The 19,479-nt window shown below is 44.1% G+C and overlaps 1 long non-coding RNA gene across 1 annotated transcript; it reads right to left on the bottom strand.

The window, feature by feature from the left end:
• Positions 1–9,364: 9,364 nt before the first annotated feature.
• Positions 9,365–11,381, bottom strand: Gm36863. The gene is made up of 3 exons (XR_376083.3): positions 11,107–11,381; positions 10,214–10,373; positions 9,365–9,614 (listed from the first exon to the last, which is right to left on the bottom strand). It is a non-coding gene; the product is annotated as a predicted gene, 36863 (long non-coding RNA).
• Between the last annotated feature and the right edge of the window lie 8,098 nt (positions 11,382–19,479).

Raw genomic sequence — 19,479 nt, 5'->3', positions numbered from 1 at the left:
GTCCAGAAGAGCACAGACATTCCCCACACCCCATCATCCAGGCTGTTTGATTGTGCTTAGTCCCCTATAAAGGCACGGCACCACATGGCCCTGCCATATTTTCCTGCCCAGAGTCACTTCTCCCCTTAGCATTTCTTTCTTTAAAATAATTTGGATATTCTATTCATTTTGTTTTCAAGTGCCTGCATTCAAAGACAACAGTGATTTTATTCTCCCTCATTCCCTTACATGTCTTCAGCACCTAGAATATTCTCTGCAGAGAATGGATGGTCAGTAAATACTGGTTGAACGAGGGAAGGTCTCTCTCTCCCACTCTCTAGGGTGTTCTCCTCATTCATGTATTGAAGTGCAGTCACAATGCAGCCCATATTTGCCATCCAGAGCCATGTAGTGTCTGAGGTCTTAATCTGGGAATAGTACATTTCTCTTCGACATGTGTTCCATTGGGAAGACATCAGCTATGTAAGCAATCCAGCTAAAGGGGTCTGGACATGGCTGCCTGGCGGGGAAGCCAGGAAGTTGTACAATTTAGAGAAAAGACAGAATACAAGTTGGTAGGCAGCCACCCAATCTGGTATTTAGAATAGTACACTTTATCTAGAATGACAATATAATTAAAACAGTTTACAGATGCTAAAGTGACTGACATGCTAAAACTCAACCAAGCTTTGCAAACACAAGAATGTTTATAAACCATTGACCAGAAACATGCTTATTTAAGCACAATGCAGGAACCCGTCTGACACCTGGGCTCAGTCCTGGGTTTTCTTATTCATTGTCTCAGACAAAGACTTCCAGGATCCTGTGCACCTGCTGCTCAGATGTCGAAATTTTTGTTGTTTAAACTAGTATAGTGTATGCAGAAGAATATTTACTTACCCGTAAGGAATGGAAGAAAAATGGATCCAGCTCAGTTACTACAGTCTCCAAATTAACAAAGTGTTGGACTAGCTTCCCTCCTAATAGACTTGACAGTGGACAAGACAACATCATGAAAACCAGAAGCTGGGCAGGTCCCAGCATAGGTGTGTGCAGGAAACACAGTCTCGGGTACTGAACATCCCTGACTAGACACGGCCACACTGTGCTTCTCCCTACAGTTAAAAAGAACTTCCAAATCGTTTCATCGGGTAAAACTAATTAATTGGTGTTAGTCTTTACGGTTGGTAAATAAGAGTTCATGTTCTCAGGAATCTAGATATAATAAATAAACCCAGTAGCAAACTGGTATGGTGGTGGATGCCTACAATCCTAGCACTTGGGAGGCAGAGGCAGGAGGGTATCTGTGAGTTTAAGGCCATCCTGGTCTATACAGTAAGTTCCAGGCCAACCAGGGTTACATCATGATACCCTTACTCAAAACAAATATTTGAAATCATAGAAACAAAACAACAGCAAAGAAGCACTCAGTAACAGGGCCTGTTTCAGCAAATAAAATGTGCCAGGTGCCCGGTGCCAATCAATCCACTGAAAGAGTTTATGATATTTTAGTCAAAGAATTTGCACACTCAAACCCTCAGCTCCATTGAGCATCCTTCCCAGCAGCTGCCGTGTCTTAAGGTTATCCAGATGCAATGTGTGAGTCCAAGGGAGGAAGATGGGACAGCTCCATTGTACCTTTAAAACTATTATCTCAAGTGTTCTAAAACGTCAGCTTTTACGTGTTATCTCCAACCTCCTCCTCCAAAAATTCCCAGAGGCATTTTGGATTTCATCCGACATAACTTATAAACACATAGAAAATTAATGCATAGGACATAGGTACTTGGCAACTTCCTGTCACCATGACAAAAACCAACTTTACTTCGGATTATTAAAAAAGGTTCTTAGCTGCAGTCCTCCACTAGCTCAGCCCCCGCACGTGCTGGGATGACAGGCACACACTGGGTGGACCCCAGCATAGGTGGGTGCAGGAAACACAATCTCAGGTACTGAACGTCCCCTGAGACAACTGACTTTTAGAGAAAAGATAACTTAGACTCACAGTTTCCGAGGGTTCAACCCATGGTCAGCAGCCTGTGACTTTGGGGTCTATGTGGCACAACACACTGTGGCAGGGGAAAGCAGGGCAGGGCAAAGCTCATGACCTCATAGCAACAAAGAAGCAAGGAAAGACAGGAAGGGGCAGAGTCCTAATACCCCTGCAAGGGTACCCCAGGGACCAATCTTCCACTTATAGAGGTTTAGCCACCTCTTCATAGCACCACAGACTTTCTCCACCACCCCCCTCATCAAGACAGGGTTTCTCTGTGTAGCCCTGGCTGTCCTAGAACTTGCTCTGTAAACCACGCTACCTTAAACTCAGAGATCCACCTGGCCCTGCCTCCTGAATGCTAACCTTAAAGGTGTGTGCCTCCACCACCAGACTGGCCACTGAACTTTTAATACATGGGTCGTTGGAGGGACATCTCTGGTCCAAACTATTAACAATACACAGAGTTAATTTGTATTTACTATTTCGTTTCTTTTCTTTGTGACAACAAGACGGCAAACTCTGCATTTGTTGAGAAACGTTGAGCTGGCTGCTCTCAGTGTTTACTCGTTTTAAGGACTTCGCAACTTGTGGGGAGATTACAAAGAGTGTTTCTGTGAGATGTTAGTAAGAGAGGAACACTGAAGCATATTTTCTGGCTCAGTGGTATCCTAAGCTACTTTAGCTGTAACACCAGACAAACTGCCAAGTGAGAAAAGCAGAGAGGCTCACTCTACTGTTCTAATTAAAGTGGTGTTTGTTAGAAGCAAAGTGATCATTTCCCCCTTTGTTAGCATACTTCCCAAGTATTCATAAATCCTGGAGTCAGCCCTCTTAGGGCCATTCCTTAAGAGATTAAGCTGCTGCTTACTCGGAGACGCTGTTTCTTGAAACTGAAGCAACTGGAAAACCAATTCACGTTGGAACAAAATATGGCAAAAAAGCATTTGGAATCATTAGGATTTTAAATAGTAATCAGAATTTAACTCACCCTCTTTGCTGCCTTCTGCACAGCTGATAGATCCCCTGTGGTTCAGTGTAGAACCATTATTGTGGATGTGTACGTGTGTTTGTGTGTGTTCATGTACATGTGCAGCTATGGCGACCGTACACTGATGTATCTCCTTCAATTTCTTCTTTCCCCACCTTATTTGTTTGTTTGTTTGTTTGTTTGCTTGCTTGCTTACTTAGCATTTATTTATGAGAATGGGTGTTTTGCCTGCCTGTGTGTGTATATGTCACACACATGCCCGGTGTAGTGCCTGTGGTGGTCAGCAGAGTATTATGGATTCCTAGAATTACCTGGAATTACAAGACGTTATAATCTATCATGTGACTACTGGGAAATGAGCCCATGTCCTTTGTAAGCCCAAGGCACTGAGCTGTCTTTCCAGCCTTCCTCCAGTCTTCCTACACCCCTAAGTTTTGAGACAAGGTAGCTTGCCAGAAACTCCCAGGGATCCTCCTGTCTCTGCCTCAGCAGCACAAAGACAAGTGTAGTCATGCCACTGTACCTGGCTTTTATTTGGGTACTGGGGATCTGAACTCGGGTCCTCAAGTTTGTGTGGCAAGCGCATTACCCACTGAGCCATTTCTCCAGCTCTCATTTGAGTTTCTGCCATGTGCCTCAAGGAGCCAATGGGAATCATGTGTTGCTATGGTACTGTGTCAGCTAACAGTGGTTTGTTTAGTCCACATGATTATAACTACCTTCCAAGGTCCAAGGCCAGCAAGGGAGATGGAAATGACCTGTCAGAATGTCAACCTCACTGTCCTCTGGCAAACGAGCCTGGAAAATACTCATTTGCACCCCATCATGCTCAGCTCTCTGGATCTAGCCAGCACTTTCTTGTAGTTTTATAATCATTTTCCTCGAGGCCATACTTGGAGCCCTCACTTAAGTTACTGTTGCTTTCCTGGGTTTGTTGATAGTAGGCAAATAAGGAAGCCAAGTTATTTTTTTGAAAACTAAAAGGCATACTAGAGTAAATATTAATTAGATTTTCTGCCTCAGGACTGACCGCTGGTGTCAAGACCTGTACTGAGCAGGGTGGGGAGCCTGTGCGCTCCTGCTGGGGTTTCTCCTTCTCAGTCCTCCAGTACAGTTAGTCCACTGCTTCTGCACCCAATTCAGACTGAGTCTCAGTTGGAAGCATTGTGATCTCTATCAGTTGCTGAATGTAAAAAACTTACTACGTTTCTGACCTAACAGCATACACAATCCCTCCATCTCATAGTCAACAGCAGTGGTGCTCAACCTGGGGGTCACAACCCCTTTGTAGTCAAACCACTGTCTCACAGGAGTCACAAATCAGATATCCTGCATATCAGATATTTACATTATGATCCACAACAGTAGCAAAATCACAGTTATGAAGTAGCAAAGAAAATAATACGGAGATCACCACAACATAAGGAATTGTATTAAAGGGTTGCAGCACTAGGAAGATTGGAAACCATTAGTCTAAACATCTTAACTTCCTTTTTAAAAACATACATAAAATGCATAAAATCATAACTTGAAATTATGACCCCTTTTCCTGTTGGTCTAAACCTATTTCCCTGGTTCTTTTGAGTTGTAAGGTTTGAAACTGAAGTGGAAACTTCTAGTTTCTTTGGAAAGTTAGTCATGTCAAATGTTTTGCTGGAGCACACAGGTGAAAGGATGTCTTGCTAAAGCAGACACCTTAGAAGACCCATGATGAAGGAGTATAAATATGACTGCACATATTTAATAATGGTATGTTTAGACAGTGGGAGACGAGCATTGGGCATTGGTTTGGTTTGGTCCACTTTGCTCTTCTTGGCTAAAGACGCGCATGTATTGGTTCACCTTGCATAGTGTTGTTGAGCTCAATTTGTGGTAACACAGCTACTGAGAGAAACTTGCCCAAGAACTGCTTGTGAGGTTCCTGTGGCAGCTTGCCGCTTTCCAAGGACTCGCCTCAGGCCAGTTTGCGAGTCTTGTAGTTTCTTCAGGATTGAACTACAGCTGCTGGTTCATGCCTGTCATCTGCCTGATGAGAGGACTAGACTGTAGCTGCTGTTTCATGTGTGGTATCTGCCTAGAGGACCGGTCTGCAGCTGCTGGTTCATATTTGGTGTTTGCTATGGGACTGAACTGCTGAGAAAGAAGATTAAGTCCGCCCCCAATGAACTACTGCTGAACAGGTCCACTTCCACCATATCCTAATAACTTTTCTCTTCCCCTACCTCTGCTGGGGGGTGAGCTAGAGGATAGGTTGAACATTTATTAAAAGTAGTTGCAAAAAATATATGCCTAAGGGCTGGAGAGATGACTCAGAGGTTAAGAGCACTGACTGCTCTTCCAGAGGACCTGAGTTCAATTCCCAGCAACCACATGGTGGCTCACAACCATCTGTAATGGGATCTGATGTCCTCTTCTGATGTGTCTGAAGACAGCTACAGTGTGCTCATCATATATATAAAATAAATAAATTAAATCTTTTTTTAAAAGGTCTGCCTACATGAAACAGTTACTAATATTAATAAAATGGACTAATAATAATCCCTACACCAACTTTGAAAGAAAAATATTGAAATGCCCATGATGAGCTACATCCTTACAAATAAACTTCTTAAAAAGTATGTGCTCCCGGGTACTGGTTAGTTCATATTGTTGTTCCACCTATAGGGTTGCAGATCCCTTTAGCTCCTTGAGTACTTTCTCTAGCTCCTCCATTGGGGGCCCTGTGATCCATCCAATAGCTGACTGTGAGCATCCACTTCTGTGTTTGCTAGGCCCCGGCATAGTCTCACAAGAGAGAGCTATATCTGGGTTCTTTCAGCAAAATCTTGTTAGTGTATGCAATGGTGTCAGCATTTGGAAGCTGATTATGGGATGGATCCCTGCATATGGCAATCACTAGATGGTCCATCCTTTCATCACAGCTCCAAATTTTGTCTCTGTAACTCCTTCCATGGGTGTTTTGTTCCCATTTCTAAGAAAGGGTAAAGTGTCCACACTTTGGTCTTCGTTCTTCTTGAATTTCATTCGTTTGGCAAGTTGTATCTTATATCTTGGGTATCCTAAGTTTCTGGGCTAATATCCACTTATCAGTGAGTACATATTGTGCGAGTTCCTTTGTGATTGGGTTACTTCACTCAGGATGATACCCTCCAGGTCCATCCATTTGCCTAGGAATTTCATTTTTAATAGCTGAGTAGTATTCCATTGTGTAAATGTACCACATTTTCTGTATCCATTCCTCTGTTGAGGGGCATCTGGGTTCTTCCCAGCTTCTGGCTATTATAAACAAGGCTGCTATGAACATAGTGGAGCATGTGTTCTTCTTACCGGTTGGTACTAACCAGTACCCCGGAGCTCTTAACTCTAGCTGCATATGTATCAAAAGATGGCCTAGTCGGCCATCACTGCAAAGAGAGGCCCATTGGACTTGCAAACTTTATATGCCCCAGTACAGGGGAACGCCAGGGCCAAAAAGGGGGAGTGGGTGGGTAGGGGATTGGGGGGGTGGGTATGGGGGACCTTTGGAATAGCATTGAAAATGTAAACGAGGAAAATACCTAATAATAATAATAATAATAAAAGTATGTGCTCCCAGGGATGTCAAGAACGAAATTGCAGTTCTGGCTTTACATGCGTGCATTGTTTAGAATGCCAATAATCTCTCTGCATAGTATTTTGGGGGATACTTTTTCTTGTGAAATATACATGAAGTTTTCTTCCTCTTAAGAGAAGGGCTCATTGAATAAGTCATCTAAGCCCCTCGTCCTTTTTGAGTTGAGAGATGAACGTGGGTTGTGAGGAGAGATTGATAGCGGAGGGTGTTGGGTGGACTGTTGTCTTTTGGCCCCCCTTCTACTTGCAACTCTCTCTGTCCACTGGCTCCACCTTAGCCATGTACACACAGATGCTCACGTGGAGGAGGTCCAGTAAATGCAAGTATCTTTCCCAGCATGACTCAGTGCCCTTTTCAAAGGCAAATGACTGTTTCATTTATAACCTGCAAGATGTTCTAGAAAATGTGAACACTGGTACCATGAGTGGTCCCTGCCCACTTTGAAGAATCATTGCTGGTAAGACTGTTGTAATTACTCCTTGTTCTTCCTCCCAGGCCCATGCTCCCAGAAGCAAGACTCAGACTCAAAATATATTTACCAATACCTTGGCCATACATCTGGGCTCTTCTCTGATTCGATGTAACTTAAAATATCCCATTTAGTCTAGGCTGTGTTCTGCCATGTAGCTGGTTACCTGTAGCTCAAGTACTGTGTGTCTGACTGGATACATCTTCCTGCCTCTATCCCAGAATTCTTTCTGCCTCCCGGATGTCCCACCTCTCTTTCCTGACTAAGCCATAGACTTTTTAATTGACAGGTAATACATCCATGCAATCCACAACGTTTTCTCTCTACATAAGACAACTTGGCACACCCCATCACCAGCAAACCTAAAGGAGCTACAGTGTTTTGAATGCACAGCCACTGCCTGCCTTTTCAGAACTACCCATCCGCAACATAACAACCACCTTGGCTTTCTTGTAGTCTTCCTCAGCTCCAAGCTGCTTCTTTATGCTCTTGGATGTTCCCTCAGCACAAGATGCCCCTTACCTTCTCAGAAGCCACCTGTCACACATAGCCTTTACCAACTTCAACTCAGATTTCATCCCTAGACAAATGTCATTCTCCAATTTCCAAATCTAAATTAGACTCTCTTGTAACAAGGCTTCCAAGAACTTTTGTAACATATGCATTTTGTTGCAGAAAAAAATATTAAAAAGAATGACAGGTTCCTGTGCTATACCCTGCTGCTCTCTGCCCCTGTGGGCTGGCCAGCCATGCACTGGCAGGCTATCGGCAGCCTGCTCTTATCTTGTGGAGACTCTCTGACTCAAGAGTTCCAAAATCTCTCCACCCAGGTCACTAAGTTCCCACTGGTGGGTCACTACCACGTCAGCCCCAAGCTTCAAAATTCCCACGGCCTTCAGGGGCAGAGGCAGGAGAATCTCTGAGTTTGAGAATACCCTGTCCTCCCCAGGAAGCTGCAGGACAGCCAGGACTACATAGGGAAACCCTGCTTAAAAAGAATGGCTAAGAATGGCTTTCACTGACACGCTACCTGGCAGGAGAAAGCCTTAGAAGGGTGGTCAAAGATTTTTCCAACAGTTCTTGGTCTCTGTCCGACAGCAAAGTCAGTTTCTGTTCTTTTTTTGCTTTGTTTCTAGGATGGGATATATTTATGTATAAGACAGTGGCAAGGTGCTCAGGCTTCAGCAAACAGAAAGGCACATTCTTCACCTAACCAGAGAGGGCTAGGAGTGGGGTGATTCCAGGCTACGTGTGTGTCTCCCTGTCTTCCATACAGATTAAACACCCTACTGTCACCCTCCATTCTAGTACCTAGAGGACCTTAAAGGATCCCAGCTAACTGTCTGTCTGCAAGTGTTGTCAGGTGAGGTTGAAGAGCGCTTCCTTCCACACTGCCTCAAATCCACATTACTTAAGTCTGGAATCTGCAGAGACCATACCACATATGTTCCAGTCTATACCAATCCTACTTGTGAGGGAGCTATCACCACTCATGCCCATCACCACTCTGGGTCAGGGTAGCCTTTGCTTCACGGCCTTTTTCCTTTTGCAGCTGTGAGACAATTCACCACTAAGATAGTCTCACTTGTAGTCTTGGATGTCACTTTAGTAAGCTTACCTCTAGGTGGCCCCTGAGTCGCGTGTTCTCTCCCTACAGCCAACTTCTAATTCCTGGCTGTGGTCACACCAGAGATGGCCCTTCATGGTCCGTCCGTCCGTCTGTCCCCCCCCCCCAAGGCCAAGAGCACAGCTGGTAGCATTCCAAAGAATTATTGTTAGAAATTCTCCCTCTGAGCCAGCTGACGCTTCAGTTCTTGGGCCATTTCTTTTAAGTATCGTTCCCTTACAATTCCTGAGTGGCCTCGGCCATGCATAATTTATGGCTGCTATTTTTAAAGTGCAATGAGAAATCAATAAGAATATAAACACACCCGCTATTATAACTGTCCTCGAGACAATTGTCATCCTGGTCCATGCTACCTCCTTACACAGAAGTAACCAGAACAAATGGCGTCCTCTTGATGCCAGCTACTTCATGGAGGTTGAGCTGTGGTTGGATGAAATATTCAAGAGCATTAAGGAAGAACATGTTATTTTGGGACTGTAAGGTAGGATGAGCCATTTAGGGCAGCGTTGGAACTCAGCTGTGCTGTAGATCAGTTGTAGTTCTGACGTTAAAGAGTGTCTATTCTATAGGTTATCAGGGAATGCTTAGAAGCTAGCAAAATCCTATTGAAATTCCTACCATGCAAATCACAATCTGGTACTTGTTGAAATCTTTGACTACATTATAGGCATTTGATAAGTTAATACTACAGGATGATCGATGCTTTATTGCCATATGGCCAAGTTATTCAATAAACAGTTGTTAGATTGCTACAGTGTGCTAGCCGCCATGCTAAGTATGTTGGAAAGGTGTCCCTTCCTGCCTTTAAGGTGTTCTCAGTCTACTTTATCCATGATGGATTCCCTTCCCACACTCGGGAAAATTGACAGGAGGCCTTGGTCATGTGTGTCTCAGTCTCTTCCGCTGAGAGATGCGCAAATCATATGTATCGCCGAAAGCTTCCTAAGCAAGATAATAAACAGACTGATTAGTTAATTATGAAACAGGCGTTTACTGAACAAATATTAAAGATCCAATTAGATAAAAGGACTCTGGACCAGAAAGCAAGTTGTGCTCTGTCTGTACCTCTGTCGTTTGGTCTCTGTCTCTCTATACCTCTTCTCTCTTTCGGTCTCAATCTCTGTTTCTGTCTCTGTCTCTCTTATCTTTATCTATATCTCTCTTCTCTCTCTGTCTCTCTGCCTCTTTTTCTATGTCTCTCTGTCTCTGTCTCTCTTTGTCTCTTTTTGTCTCTTTCTCTGTCTCTCTCTGGTTCTCTGTCTCTCTGTCTCTGTCTCTCTCTTTGAGACCAGGTCTCACTTTGAAACCCTGGCTCAGTAATGTAGACCATGTTAGGTTCAGACTCACAGAGATTTGCTTGCCTCCACCTCTGCCTCCTGAGTGTTTGGGTCAAGGGTATGTACCACCACCACCATCCCTCCAATTTTCTTTCTTTTCTCCTCCACTTTCTCTCCTCCTCCTTCTTGCTCTTTCCATTTTTTCTTTCTTCCTTTTACACAGGGTCTTGATATACAACTGCATCCAGCATTATAAATACGTACCATCAAACCCAGAATAGTATCTATTTTCACCTCTCTTCTTTGAGCTTAAGAAACAGTCCATACATAGTCCTTGCCACCATTCCTACAGTTTGGCACCACCCAGCTTCTGGTACTTGTCATTTTTCCAGCAGGAATCTCAGTCCCTGCTTTTTCATTTGTCCTATATGGAACAAAATATCCAGAGTAGCACAAAGATCAGGTGCTTTGATTTAATAAAGAATTAATTAACTGGGAATTCTCAGCTCCCCAAGCAGTAATGTGATCAGTCAGCATCAGATTCAATTTTAGTTCTCTTCTAATATTTACTTTTCTTTGAGTTTATTTAGCAAATGATGACTATCCTTCAAGGGTCCCAGAAACAGGGTACCTTGTGGACAGTACGATACAGCAAAAAGTCCATTCCCTGCTACCTTAGTTAGGCTTACTGTTGCAGTGATGGAACACCATAGCCAAAGCATCCTGGCAAGGAAAGGGTTTATTTCACTCACAGTTCCCAGTAACAGGGAATCTTCAAAAGCAGTGCGGGCAGAAATACAAGCAGGGTAGGAACCTGGAGGTGGGAGCTGATGTAGAGGCCATTGAGGGGTGCTGCTTACTAGCTTGCTCCCCATGGCTTGTTCCATCTCCTTTCTCATAGATATCAGGACCAACAGCCCAGGGATGGCACCACTCACAACAGGCTGGGCCTTCCTCTGTGAATCCCTAATTAAGAAAATGCCCTACAGCCAGATCTTATGGAGGCATTTTCTTAATTGGAGTTCTCTCCTTTCAAGTGACTCTAGCTTGTGTCAAGTTGACACAAAAGTAGCCAGCACACCTTATTTAGGTATTGAGTGGGACCAGAGAAGTCTCTGATATTGAGGCTCTCTCTTGGCAATGGCCCATTGACTCACATGTCTAAAAGGAGACTTTTAGGTGACTGTCCAGCAGGATCCCTGGAAACATTTGAGCACACTGGCATGAGATAGCACTTCCATGTAGAGAACTTTGGTTTGCCCATGGAAACTGAAGAGAAAATACCAGCCAATGAAAATGAATGGGGGTTCAAGGCACTTGTCACTAAGCCTCATGACCTGTGTTAAATCCTCAGAACCCACAAAGTGGAAGAAGAAAAACCAATGCCTGTAGGCTATTGTCTGACCTACTCTCTCTCACACACACACACACACACACACACACACACAGCAAAAATGCATATGCATATGTATATCAATTTATATAACTGAAATATATACATATATTTAAAGTCAAAGAATGAGGCTAGAGAGATGGTGAACATACATACATGAATGTAGAATACTCATAAAATAAAATAAATCTGAAAGAAAGGAAGGAAGGAAGGAAGGAAGGAAGGAAGGAAGGAAGGAAGGAAGAAAGAAAGAAAGAAAGAAAGAAAGAAAGAAAGAAAGAAAGAAAGAAGGAAGGAAAGAGAGAAAGGAAGGGAGAAAGAAAGGAAGAAAGAAAGGAAGGGAAGGAAGAGAGAAAGAGAGAGAGAGAAAGGAAAGGAAACAGAAGGGAAGGGAAGGGAAGGGGAGGGAAGGGAAGGGAAGGGAAGGGAAGGGAAGGGAAGGGAAGGGAAGGGAAGGGAAGGGAAGGGAAGGGAAGGGAAGGGAAGGGAAGGGAAGGGAAGGGAAAGAAAAAAAGAAAGACCGGCCATATAGTGTCACATCTCTGAATATGATGATTGGCCAGGGTATTTTTCTTTCTGTGTTTGAGGCAATTATAGTACATAAAAATTTATAATATATAAAACAAAGTACATAAAACACAAAAACGAAGCAATTATAGTACAGTTGAAGACTGAACTGTATCAGGAAAGTTGTGAATCAACTCTTCGGTAAGAGTATTAATCATCTACTTAGAAAACTCACCCAGGAAGTCCTGGGCAGAAAACTAAACAATAAAGGAGCCAGTGGACCAGTTCATGTCCTGGAAGGGTTTATAAGCTGGGATAACAGGATGTGTGGTAGAGGGTCATGATTCCCAAAGTGCAAAGTGCTAGGGGACTAAACCAATCTGCTCTCAGGACAAAGAGGGAGAGGCAGCTTCCTTCCCTTCCCACAAAGAAGGTCATAGAGCCCTGTGGTTACCAGTGTGGAAACTGTGCATACAAATTATTCTTGTCATACCCATCAAAAACAGAGCCAAGAGGTCATAGGGGGAAAAAAATGTTCCTGGGTAACAAGCGATTGTTCCAGGAACTACTGGAGCCTGCTTTATCTTTAAGACTGTATGTTTTCTTCTTAACAACTGTCAGGGAACGGCCAACTGTGATCTTAAGGCTTCACACAGACACTGCTGTATTTGCGGGTCAGAGCTTGCCAGCCCCCTACAACAGTTTGCCGAGATTTCTCTGTCCTGGTGAAGCCTTGGCCTGATGCTCATTCGCCAAGCCAGTGTATGTATGTCCCGAGTGGCAGTCTCTGGTTTCCTTTTCAAATGAAGGTCCTTCATCAGAGGCTCTTCTCTCTACTTGTGTTTGAGAACTGCATACTCTAGAGACAGTCTCCAACCCAAAGCTCTCGTTGATTGAGGGCATGTAAACGTTCAGCCACTGTTCGCTTTTCTCTATAAGCAAAGATGTCGGGCTTGCTTGGTCTGCTCAGCGATGCTTCTTTCCTTTTTATTGTTTTTTATGTTTTATTTATTTTTATAACATATTTTATTATATATAATATGTTTTATATATTATATATTACACATTACATATTACACATATACTATATATTGTATATGTTTTCCCTGAGTGAATGAATGTCTGTGCAACACAGGCGTGCCTGGTGTCTGTGGAGGCCAGAAGAGGGCATGGGATTTCTTCACTGGAGTTATAGATGGTCATATATGGGCTGGGAATTGAACCTGGATCCTCTACGAGAGGAGACAGTGCTCTACACTCCAGGCTCCATTGTTGTTTTTAAGTGTGTGTGTGTGTGTCTGTGTGTGTGTGTGTGTGTGTAATTGTGTATGTGGAATCCAAAAGACAACCTCATGTGTTATCCTCAGGAATGCCATTCACGTCCTTTGATACCTGGTCTCTCACCGAGTAGGCGAGGCTGCTGTAACAGCAAGCCCCCAGCTCTGAGATTACAAGTGTGTGTTTCTGTGTCCCGCTTTATCCATCGGTTCTGGGGATCTGAGCGCAGGTCCCATGTTTGTGTGATAAGCACCTTACCAACTGAGCCCAGCCTCCTCCACTGCTGTTTAAGACAATGACCCCTGTTCCAAGTACAACTCCATTTTCCCCAATACTGGACATTCACTCTTCTCTCCCAAATCTTAATTGAAAATCTAAGTACACATTGCACGTTAGTTGCTAACTGCTATTTCTAAGACCAGTGAGAACACTTGGCAACAACAAAGCTCAGGCCTGAAACGACCAGCTCCCAAGGGCATGGCCAATTGGAGGTGGCCCCATGTGCACCAAGGAGCACTCTAGTTCCTGGCGTCTAGGTAACCAGGTTTATCAGTGCACACAGGTGCACATTTGGACCCAGGAGAGACAACATTTTAAGGCAGGACCTCGAGTATCTCCAAAGAGCTAATTGGCCCCACAGCCACCACTGCTTGATGTTTTGGGAATGGGGCAGTCTATTTCTACCTCCTCATCTTCAAGAGGGAGCTTGGGTTATCTGTAAATTCCAACCCTTGGAGAAAAGAAAGCACTAGAAATCGTCTGTCTGGCCACTCTTGGCCTCTGTGTCTCCTCCCAAGAAAGTAAAAATGATGTGCTGGCTGAGGGGAAGCTATTGCTTGTCTTTAGTCCCCTTGCCCTTAAATTCAGAGGATTCGTTTCCAGGATGCTATGAGTTGGACTATGTTTTCCTCATAGTGATATGTTGAAGTCCTAACCCCCAACACTTGAGAATATAAGGAAACAGTGTGATGTGGTTTAAAGGAGTTTATATGGTTCCTGATACTATATGACTGGTATCTTTACACAATGAAGATATTTGGGCTCGGGGACAGACATGAGTAAAAGGGCTGGCAACGTGCAGAGGCAGAGAGAATTAACTGCAGTAGTAGAAGCAGCAACCAAGGTGATACTGCCACAAGCCAAAGGCTATTTGGGGCTACTAGAGGCTGGAAGCGCCAGAGGAGAACCAGTCCCTGGAGGCTTCAGACAAACAGGGTCCTGCAACAGCTTACCCCCAGGCTTCTATCTAACTCCTAGAACTGTGATACCATAAATTGCTGTTGCACTAAGCCCATAGGAAGCTAACACACAAGATAAACACTCATTTTGCTCTGTAATACCTTCCCTTACAAAGAAACTTGCAGGGATCCAGTCTATGGTACTCGGGCATTCAACTCACAAGACTCAGCATCCAAAGCCCAGATAACAAAAGCCAAATCACTTCCGAATGGATTCAGAGCAAAGTAGTGATGATGTCCATGCTTCATCTGAGAGAAGCAATCAGAGGAGCACCTGTGGGAGCCACGTGGAATTGACACTGGATGGCACACGCATGATCATGCTAGATCAAAGTTACTGCCATCTTACCTGTTAAGCTGAAATGCCACTGCTGTCTGGACAGTTGACTAAGCTTTACTGGGAGCAGGGTCTGCGGTAATTGATTAGCCCAGTGATAAATAAGTGAAGACTTCTGCTTGCCACGAAAAGTTGCTGTGTCCTGCTCTTGGGACTCTTTGATAAAGCAGAACGATTGGGCATAAAGACATCTGAATGACACAGGAACAAGAAAAGCTGAAGGTCCTTACCCACCGTGAGATCCTGCCTCTTAAGAAGTGGCATTCCAGGGAACGCGCTGTTAAACCTTCCATTAGAAGAGACTCCATGGTCATAGACATGAAAAGAGCTTGTCACAAAACAAAACAAACCTTCCTCTTCCACTACCCCTAGTCCCCTCAGAACCCTTCCAACACTGTATGCTTTATGGGTTTTCTTCTAGGACATGGAATGGAATGTGTGGTCTCAGAGTTCTTTGTAACGAGCAAGGAGCTGGTCTCAGGACCAGTGTCCCAAGGGACACTGGATTAAGAAACATGGAGAGAACACCTTGGGAGGTAGTCTAAAACACAGAATTTTCATATTGCAATCTGATCAAAATACTCAGCTTCCAGTTCTCTTTTGCCTTTAGAGGTAGGGTGTGATGTAGCCCAAGGCTTGAACTCGCCACGTACTCAAGGTTAGTCTTGATCGCCATGCCTCCATTTCCCACGAGTTAGGATGGCAGATGTGGCCCACAACTCCCAGCCCATCTGTGTTTTCTTCCCAGGCAGAGCTCTGTGCCCACGCCTGTGGTTCACCTTCCCTCCCCTGTTGCAATGTAGGCTCAGTTTGTCCTCTTGTAACTTCCTCCGACTTGGGGCTGCTGCAGCAGCACCGTGAGAGCAATCACCAGGATTTCCTGCTCTGAATGCTGACTGTTTCTCAGAAATAGATCGATTCCTAACCAAGGACCGCTCTAGGCTTGTACTGAAGGGTTTACACGATGGCCCCAGATACTCTGTGTGCCCATCGATGCTGCAGATTATCAAGACTGCAATGTTCCTTCTAGAAGGTTAATGTTTACCTTGCTGCAGGAAGTACAACCGCGTCTTCATAAATCACAAGTTACAAACTCCTTCACCATTGGATCACACGACCTTCAGCAGCTATCTTAAGGTAATTCATGAGAAACAACTGTGATGTTAGGGAGGGGGCAGGGTAGAAACTCCCTCTTTTCCTGGGGTCCCACACTCTTACCTCACTCACCATCAGAGTTTTACAATGTGGCATGTGATAAGTTAAATAAGAAATAAGTAGAAGCTTTATTCATATAAAGAATCAACGTCACAGCCATTTTCCATAACTGTTTTCCTCCTGGAACATTACAGGACCTGTATAGTGGGGTAGTTTTATGGATCTTTTTTTTTCCTCAGTAGAAACCCTAGGTAAATAGCCTCAAGCAAAACTACAAAGGAGAGCGTAGGCCTTTAGTTGACTATCTTTGCTTTCTCTGCTCTCAGCTTTCAGAGCTCCAACCCCATCATACTCTCTTTCAATGAATAATTCACAATAAGACTTTAGTATATGTTGAGTGATTTTTTTTTAAAGAAGGGGTCTCATTAGGTTGCCTACCTTGAAAGAATGATCCTCATGCCTGATCCTGCCATTTAGCTGGGAGCACAGGTGTGGTCCACAGCACCCAGAAGTGTGAGTTTCTTTGTTCTGGGAAACAATGGTAACCTCAGGCATAGAAGACAACAGGCTTTTCTTGAGGAATGTGGATATAGAGTCATAAAAGGATCAGGAGAAAGTGTGGGCCAGAACCTGCTTAGCCTAGAATGTCCCTTCTGAAGGCGTGAACAAGGCCCACCCCAGACAACTTCGACAGTCCATTTCTGCCACCTCCCAACACTGTAGTTTTGTCTCTTTAACTGCCATACCATTTCTAGTCCCTTGCAGTACTCAATAAGGTCCTTTGACCATGACTGGATTCAATCTTATAACCACTGTGCCCATTCTAAACTAATGATCTTATAAATCTCTCCCTGCTAGCAATCTCCCTAACCCACACTTCATATGCATAAACTCCAGTCTTTCCTAGCTTCAGGGCTTCTGTGGTGCAACCTGAATTCCATTCCATCATTAAGCGAAGTAAGGTTCTTGAGTCCCTACTTTCTGTCAGACACTGTTGTTGAGCCGTTGTTCTCACCCTTCGGCTACCCGCTGGAACCATTTGGAGAGCTTCTGAGAAATCACTGTGTCAGGGACTCACCTCGAGAGTCTAACTTGATCAGTTCAGAGTGGAGCTTAGACAGTGGGACTCGAAAGCTCTCCAGACATCTAATACATGGGCAAGTCAGTCACCATTTCCTCAGGTATGAAAGGGCCAGCAATAAAGGATGAAGAACATGCGTTGTGAGCTGGAGGGCCTGAGTTTGAATCCCCATAAGTCCACGTAGGTAAGCATCAGTGCATCTGCTGGTGCTCCTGTAGACAGTGGGAGGTAGAAAGAGGAGACTCCTTGGACGATTATGTTCCATGCATCCCAGTGTACAGTATCCAGTGGCAAACAAGGCAGACAGTAAACACAGATACTCAGTGTTGTCTTCTGACCTCCACACTCGTGTCACAACACTCACACACATGCATGTATTCACACATGAATGTGCACTTACATATTTCATAAGCACATATACTTTATACATATCATACATGAATATACATCATATGCAGATATCACATGCATATACTTTATACATATCATACATCAAACAAATGCATATCACACACACACAATTTTTTAGAAACGGTAAAAGCAGGATGAGCCTGGAATTGTATGAGTGGGTATAGTATAGTTGTCTTAGTTAGGATTTGTATTCCTGCACAAACATCATGACCAAGAAGCAGTTGGGGAGGTAAGGATTTATTCGGCTTACACTTCCATACTGCTGTTCATCACCAAGGAAGTCAGGACTGGAACTCAAGCAGGTCAGGAAGCAGGAGCCAATGCAGAGGCCATGGAGGGATGCTACTTACTGGCTTGCTTCCCCTGGCTTGCTCAGCCTGCTCTCTTATAGAACCCAAGACTACCAGCCCAGGGATGGCACCACCCACAAGGGGCCTTTCCCCCTTGATCACTAATTGAGAAAATGCCTTGTAGCCGGATCTCATGAAGGCATTTTCCCCAACTGAAGCTCCTTTCTCTGTGATAAATCCAGCCTGTGTCAAGTTGACACACAAAACCAGCCAGTACAATAGTGTTGAGATATTAAATAAAAAAACATTTAATTTTAAGAGTCTAGAAAATATTTTTAAAACAATGATAAGCAATTACTTTCTTCCAAATCTATAATCACTTGATACTCAATACCAAATGCAAACTAGGGAGCCAGGGAAGCTTAATTCAAGGAGACAAGTTCAGCTATGATAAATGAGTGAACGGCCTAAGAGAGGCTCTGGATCCTTTTCAGCAACACCATTAGTCTGAATGCAAGGTGTTGTTTCATGCTGAATTTATAGATCCTATTTATGATCTATACTGTAATGGCCACTGTCTGAGAGCACAGCTCAGACTAAGGCTGCTGAAGAGGCCATGGAGAAGTCAAAGCTTTAACCTTCATTAGTCATCCTTCATCGGTTCTTTATCCCCGACCATGTTTAACTACAGTACTAGGAAGTTGTAAAGATAATTGATGGGGGATTTCTTCCATGCTTGAGGCCACTGCCTGGGTGCTCTTTTATAGAAAGCGCAGCACCGTGTAATTATGACCACCCCTTTCTTACAGAACAAGTGTGCATGGGCAAGCCAGCTCGGCACAGTTCTCCTTAGGCTTTTTCCACTTCGGCTACCAGCTGGAAACTCGGGTCTTCGTAAGTTAGTGTCTTCCAGTCATCCCATCCTTCTTTACACATTAATGTTTTTAAAATATGCTTTAATTTGCATCTCAAGTCCCCCGAGGAAAGATGAGCTGATGCACGGTGAGTCATCAGTGGTGGGTTAGGAAGCTTCATGGAGGACAGCATGTGTGAGTTTCTAGTTGGAACAAAGCTAGGGGAACAACTAGAAAAGAATCTGATGCAAGGAGGTGAATCCTGGAAGGCTGTCCCCATGTGTCCTCCAGGGGTTTGCTTTCCTGGGGTGCACACCAGAATCTGAAGGCTGACTTTAGTTTTATAGCTAGAGACTCCACTCTGAAAGGTGACTGGCCTTCTCCTGACAGACTTACAACTCGTAACAGAATACCCATAGAAACATGAGCTGCGGGGATTGCCCAGTCAGTAATTTGCTTGCCTTGCGAGCCTTGAGACATGAGTATGATTCCCAGAATCCACATTTGAAAAGCCAGGCATGGTGATGGACACTTGTAACCCCAGCACTGGGGAAGAGGAGACAGGGGGATTCCTTTGGGCTCACTGGCCACCTAGTCTAGTACAGCTCCAGGCCAAGGAGTGACCCTACCTTGAAAGGGGCTGTACAACCTCCCTGAGGATGAAACCTGGAGTTGGTCCATTGTCCTCTCTACAAATCTGCACCATACACACGTGCAAGAGCACACAAATACCTTGAAAAATAATTCTCTTAAAAACCAGAATATAATTACTCAGCTGGTTTATGACTTTTCCATCCTAGAGTTTGTATGAGCGACTGTCAAACAGAGAACACAATCAACAGTGAGTGGTGGGGTGACCTTCAGTCTTTAGGGGAGACTTTGGAAAGTCCCTTTCAAGATGGCATTATCCTTCATGGAAATCATGGTTAATATTTACTTGGCATCATATAATTTGCCTCGTTTACATAGTCAAAAACAGTGGCAGA

Source organism: Mus musculus, chromosome 3 (assembly GCF_000001635.26).
Source record: "Mus musculus strain C57BL/6J chromosome 3, GRCm38.p6 C57BL/6J".
Lineage (NCBI taxonomy): Eukaryota > Metazoa > Chordata > Mammalia > Rodentia > Muridae > Mus > Mus musculus.
The sequence above is the reverse complement of the archived record's forward strand: the minus strand, read 5'-3'. Positions and strand labels throughout refer to the sequence as shown.